Source organism: Teleopsis dalmanni, chromosome 1, assembly GCF_002237135.1.
Source record: "Teleopsis dalmanni isolate 2A chromosome 1, ASM223713v2, whole genome shotgun sequence".
Taxonomy (NCBI): domain Eukaryota; kingdom Metazoa; phylum Arthropoda; class Insecta; order Diptera; family Diopsidae; genus Teleopsis; species Teleopsis dalmanni.
The window spans coordinates 226,783,847-226,791,298 of NC_051846.1; positions in this window are offsets into that span (position 1 = coordinate 226,783,847).

Consider the following 7,452-nt stretch of genomic DNA (forward strand, 5'->3'; position numbering starts at 1 on the left):
AACATTAGAACTTCATGCTATAAGTCTGTAAGAACAGAACTTAAAGTTATTTTCCATACAAAAATCAAAGCTTCAACTTAACATAGTTAAGAGCTTGATTTTTGCTCTGTTATCGGGGGTATAAAAACGAGGATCAAATATGTTAAGTTTGTCAAACAAAGAAGTCAATAGAAAGAAGTAGTATTGGAAGATGATATGAAACAGATTTCATACTCGGTCACGTAGAACTGAAAAGGTTGAATAAGATTTCAACATGTTCGGTCGTGAGTTCCTAACTCTACTTGAAGGATATTAAAGATAAAATCAATAAAAAGAAGTTAATGAAAAGAGGTTAATAAGAAGCAAAGGTTCATGAATCAGACTTCATACTCGGTCACGAAATACCAAATAAAAAAATTGATAAAGATTTCAATACATTCGGTCGTGAATTCTTAAAAACTAAATTTATAATGCATTTAAATAAAATAAGAAAAATTAAATTGTGAATTTATAATTGAAATAAGAAATTGTAATTAAATATATTAAATTTAAAGATAAACTTAAAATAAATAAACTATGAATTTATAAACCGAAAGATGAAGTAAAAATAAAAAATAAAGTTGTAATAAAATGTAAATGGAATAAATATTAAATAAATTTGATATAAATTAATAAAAATGTAAAGTATCAAAATTATCATTGTAATTTTCTTTCGAGTGAGTTATTTGAAAGCGTGCACTTACCACTAAAATCACTGGCTACAAAGATGTACCAGTACCTTAATTATATTTGGTGAAAAGGATGAAGCCATCTATAATATTTCTATACGCAATGTAGTTAAAAATAAATTTGCAATTTACAATTCAAATAAGAATTGAATGTAAGCAAATTGAATAATATTGTATTTTATTGAATGATGTGAATAATGTTTAAATGTACATAAAAGCATTATTATTTTTTCTTTTTATTCTTAACCTTAACTTGTAAGACGTGCTTATTCTTTTCCAAAAATTCGTAAACAAATTGTATAAATAAAATAGAGGTAAAAAAATTTATTGAAAATAAGTAATACTTAAGATACACTCCGTTTCACTTGAATAGCACACCTCGTTTTTGCATTATTATTTGCTTATCTATCTATTAAGGATCTCATGACTTGGTTGTAATAATTGTTGTCCTTTTTTTTGTATCCTTATATAGTCTCTTCCAAAAAAAATTAGAGATGTGCCGTTATATTTTTCCGTTATTTTCTTTTAAATTTTCGTTTCACTTGAATAGCACATTTGGGTTCGAATTTCATTTATGAGTAGCAGAGCACCACAATATTAATTTTTTTTTAATTTATTTGTGAACGTTAAATACAGTGTGATGATTTAAAGTAATAATGGGTTCTGGTAAAGCGTCAACCAACGAAGAACGAGTCAAAATAAAAAGCTTTATCGATTCCAACATGTCTGTGACTGGAATGAAATAGTTATAACTATTATTTTCATGATTTGAGCAAAGAAACTTATAATTTGGAGCATTTGCACAGTCGAGTGGGCGAAGTTATGGTTTGGGGAGCTATATCTTACTATGGCATTTGTGAACTCCAATTTTTAAACAGAACTATGAACGCATAGTCGTACCAAGGAGTTTTAGAAAAGGCGTTCTCGTTGATTGGAAAATCTATTTGGACAATTGCCGCGGACTTTTCAACAAGACAACGCCCCAATACATACTGCCCACCCGTGTTGTACAATCGGTAATTGAGTCCAGAAATGTTGCGGTTCTGAACTGGCCACCATTCCCGCCGGACCTTAACATAATAGAAAATGTTTGGCGATGGTTGGTCAGAAATTTTATGAATGTGGAAAATAATTTTCAACAAAAATTGAATCAATTGAAGCAATTCAGCGGGCGTGGGTTACAATTTCCCTTAAGTATATTAAAATTATTTGTGATTCACTTCCCGATAGGATCTATGAGGTTATATTAAAAATAGAGCTTCAAGCCATTACTAAAATGATAAATATTAACAAATGAATCCCAAATAATAAATAAATAAACAGTCCCTCCTAGTGCATAAAGTTATTAAATTTATTTAAAACAAAAAAAATGTGCTGTACAAGTGAAACGGAATTTACATGAAATCTATTTACTTATTTAATTTCTCATCTTTTAATTTAAAAATTGTTTAACAAGTTAAAGTTTTTTATTTTTATAATAAAGATTATTAATCACACTACCCATTGGTTAGTGTGATTAAATTTCATTGGTTTAGAAGATATAAAGAAAAGAAATTGAATGTGTGGAGTTTACTATTCAAGTGAAACGCAGTGTATAATTAAAGAGATACTCACCTTCGTACAATCTCTCTTTAGATGTCGCCATCTCTTTACTCTTTACTTGTTTGTGTGAAAGTGATGTTTTCAGGCTTACTGCAGTAATAGTTCTATGACTAGAGGATGAAAGTGGAGACAATATTAAAGTACGATACCTTACCTTACCTTTTCCATAGAAAGAGTTTTCCTTCGTAGGCCACAATTACCTGCTACTAGTTCCGAACCACTAAAGCACGTAAAACCGTTTAGACTGCTTTGCCTTCACGAAGATCAATTGGTTTTGTCAGCACTACTAATTCACTATCTCGAACCCATACTTTACCTATATTATATGAAGCTTAAAAGATTTCGAAAATCTTGGCTTGAAGGCCGCACTGCTGCTAATATCCTTACACGCCTGATACATAACATATTTTATTACCTCCTGAAAAATTAAGTCTGAAATTCTGAATAGCAGGGTAAAAATCTTATTTTCTCTTATTTCAGTTAAAAGTTAGACCATTTACATACCATGTTTCGCACTATATATACTAAATCAAAAATGTATATTTGTAAATTTAAAATATTTTTATTATTAGATAAATACAGTTTTATTAAAAGATATACATTTTATTACAATTTAAAAACCATCTTTATGGATTACAAAACATTTTATATAATCGTTCTGAGAGCATAAATAAATACATTTTAATTTCTAATTTTTTTTTTACATTAAATTTATTGTTTATTATTAAAAGATTTGGACTAGTTTTATTTTTTACATATACATACACATATATATATTTTATGTAATAATATCTGCGCATACTATAATTTATGATTCAGATTGAAGTCTTTATATATTTATTTTTTTCATTTTTATTTGGAAGAAAAAATTTATTTTGTTTTAATTGTTTTAGTGTCCATTTATGAGTTTGACAAAATTACATCGATCTCTCTTGAAACGACAATTTTTTTCTCGCATGTGAGTAGTTCTCATGGTTGGTATTATTATATTTTCGAATTCTCGGATTTCATTTGGGAAACAAAAATATATTTATTCGAGAGGTTAGGCTTTGGACTTAATATCCGAGATCGCTTTCTAATTATATGATTTTAATATCATATATTCTTCTATAAATCTCACCATTCTGTCTTAATTTTATATAATAATTTTACTTATTTATCAAAATATTACTTCCAGAATCTAGAATACACTTTTGGAACAATTGAAATCACTAAGTCGATATAAAGGAGGCTGTTATGTTACCAATGAAATACGTGTGCGTTAAGATCTTTTCGACCAAAAAATGGAATCGGAAAAAATTAGTTACTTTTTTAAAAATAATGCAGTAAAAAGTAATTTTAAGTCGAAAATTTTATTCATTTGCTATTTCTATTCCACTTTTATCTGTAAATAATGTAGTTGCATAAAAAATGAGAAATAAAGTTCAGGCCCAAAGATGCGGGCACAAATTTATTAATAACTTTTAAAGTCATTTTTATAGGACCAGTGCTGCGATGAAAGAAGAAATATCATTTTCAAGTCTTAATTGTATAAAAATAGTGTAAAAGAAGTTCTTGAAATATTTGAAAGTGCAAGTTCGTCGGAATCGGATTCAGAACCGGAGCAACATGAAAAATGTATCCGTTTTGAACGTACTATTGAACGTATGGCTGCTCAGCACCGGGGACCGTAACAGTTATTATAAAAAAAAATAAAAATCATCCTATAACTGTTACCATTTGCATTTTAAAATAAAACTCAAAAAATACTAATTAAATTTGCTTATTTTTTTATAAATAAAGGGTACAGCAAAAAAAAAAACAAAATCAGAGTATAAACTCTATTTTTTATAGTATATTAATTTGTAAATATGAACACCGTTAAATTCACAATTAAAACAAACCAATTATTTTCCTCAGAAAATATTTATTTTTCAACATTTCACTTGTAATAATGCGATGAAATGAAACTGTTTGCAATGAGTAGAACGTATTTTTGTAACTAAAATTTTTTATTTATAATTCATATTTAGTTTTATGAACAATTATTAGCTAAATTTATACAGAATTGCATAACTACTTGAATACCTAGGTATTAAAATATTATATATTAAAGTATTTTTTATGTAATAATTTGCACATATATAAGAATTTGGATTTTAACAGGATAGTATTAAGTGTTCATACCTGATAAGGTCAGCAGTCAGATAGCTCTTATTTAAATTTAAATTAACTAGAAGTTGTCGAAATTTTTATCGTAATGGGTGTTAAACGCGATGATAATATACGAGAATGTTTTAATTTTATTGGTAATGAAGCGATATGCAAAACTTGAGGAAAAAGGGAAGCTCATATGTTTAGTGCACTTAAAAGTTGAAGAAAGCAAAAGTTCAATTAATAAAAAAGTAAACGGCAGAATGATTTCTCTTAAGATAGGCACAGCAAGTCGTCATGATCGATCCGTGTTTTGCGTAAATGTTCAATTAATTCATGAAAAGAAAATTGAAATATATACGCTTGGATTAATTGAACTTAAATCTAGACATACAGCACAAAATTTGAAGACTGAAATTGAGAAGTTGCTAAGGAACTTCAATATTAATAAAAAGCAGGTGTATTGGTTGTTCAGTGACTTTTATAAATTGTGGCTTGAAGTAACTTTCAAACTTAAGGATATAAATACTAACGACAGCAAGTAACTTCTAAGGATAATGAAAACCAAAGAGAAATCATCATTTGACAATGAAGTAATATATGTCGCCTTATTTCTGGATCCAAGGTGCCTAACGCTTACTTTCAGCAGAAAAAAAGGAAGCTGCAAAAAATCATTTGAAAAGTCTTGTTCATCAGATGATTGGTGTACAAAAATTAAAAAAAAAATTGTTCACTACACAGATACATTTACATAAATTTTCATACAGGGTGAGGATGACAGAATAAAGCTGCCTGTGTCAACGTACAAAGATATGGAAAACACAACATTGTCTGTAAAGACAACTCAAAATACATCCTCACCTCTTAGATCAGGAATCCGAGAAATGTTGCTAGCGCAACCACCATCTGAGGAAGATAACATTTATGATGACGACATTCACTGCGCTTTGAATGAAATCGATCCTTATAAAGAAAAACTGGTTGATATTGAAGCTGATTTGATGGAGTATTGGGACAACAAACCGTATACGTTTCCATGGCTGCGAAGACTATCTAAAGGTGTTCCAGCTACTCAAGTTAGCGTTGAAAGATCGTTTTCGGCTCTAAAATTGTTTCTTAGTGACTTGAGGTGCAATATTTCTGAAGAGAACTTAGCAGCAATTATGATGGTTAAACTCAACAAACAATTCAAATTTTACGTAACAGAAGAAATAAAAGCATCCTACGATGCATCAAACCACACATATATGTTGCATAACCATATATATGCAATAGTGCACCACAGGTTGGTACTATAAAAAATAGAGTTTATACTCTGATTTACCAGTATTCCAGTTATTTGTGAGTTTTAAAATAAAAAGCAGAATTTTAAGAGTTACGTTTGCGCGAAAAATAAAAGGCACATAAAATAATTATTTTTTTGAGGAATATAATATAAAACAAATTTAATTATTATTTTCTAAGTTTTATTTTAAAAATGTTCATATATAAAAAGCATGCATAATATTAAGGATAAAAGTTGTTTAAGTTGTCCAGCAGTAAACAAGAATCATTTTAATATCTCAACTAAAATATTTAAATGTTATTAAAATAAGTACACATTTTGGACATGTTCCGATATAAGTGTATTTTATTTAAATTTCGAAGGAGGTACAACCTGCACGCTCAAGGTTCCTAAAACTAGATTGATCACTCTTTTCAACGAAACTAATTTCATAAAATTATGAAATTAGTGATAATGCGGTATATGCTATGTAGTTTACAGAAGAAAATTTTTGTTTTTTATATGTTTACTCGGTTTCGTGAGCATTTTTTTATACTTTTGCGTTTTACATTTTTTAAAAAGCATGAAAATTTGACGAGTTTAGAAATTTAACTTTGACATCAAATTTCTCAAAATTGGTCTACTCTATTTTTGATAGCTTGATTAATTCTCTATTAGATGTATTTGCGTGCAATATGGTACCTTTTCTAGATTTTTCTAAAAATAAATTTTTTCAAAAAAAATCGATTTTGGTCAATTTTTATTTTCCCTATAATTTGAAAAATACGCATCGTATTTCATATCGGTAAATGCCAATCTTTCAAAACTCTATAAGAATAATGCCTTTTGTTTTAGTTTAATTCCTTATATTAACGAAAATATGATTTTTTAAAAATTTTTTGAAAACACAGTTCTGCGTTTTCCAGCAACGTTGCTAACTTGGCGCTGGTTTTAAATTAATTAAAAAATTATTCTTTAATAAATAATTGTGAAGTAAAAGACAGATAACAGCAAAACATGTTTGTTTTTTTAAATATACTTACCGACCATTCTGTGAACTTGACAAATTTGTCAAATTCTTTAATAAAATTTTTGATTTTTATAAAGCAGAAACCTTTTTGGTATTCTGGACACATCTTGACAAAGCTCAAGTAGTTAATGCTTCTCACCACACTTTGGTGTAAAGTGTTTTGTATATAAAACTGTTCGTAACTGCTCGTAATTGTTCGTAACTGTTCGTAAAAAAGAGCATATATTTTAAATTGTCGAAAGCATTTTTCATTTATTCAAATCACAATAAAAAAAATGCTTGTAAGGAGCGTATATTTTAGTTAAGAATATTTGTCATGCATGCAAAAAATAAAAAATGCTTAAAAAGAGCATATTTTAATAGTTGTCAACAGCATTTATAGTATTGACAACTAACAAGGAAAAGAGCTTTTTATTTATGTCACAGAATACCAAAACCTTGACAGCAGTCAATTTTGACAAGTGTCAATGTTTGACAAGTTTATAAAGTGCACAGAATAGGTCCCTTTGTGTAAATTAGCTTAATTGAAAGAGAACACTTCAAGCTTGCATTTCATATATTAATATTTACAGATTGCTCGATTAACTAAAAAGTAATCGAGTGTTCCAAATTTCAGAAATTAATTTTCTTTTAAAAGATAAAACTTTTATCTTACAAAAAACATATACCAGAAGTTAGAAAAATGTTAGTATAGAATAAAAACTTTGAATATAATA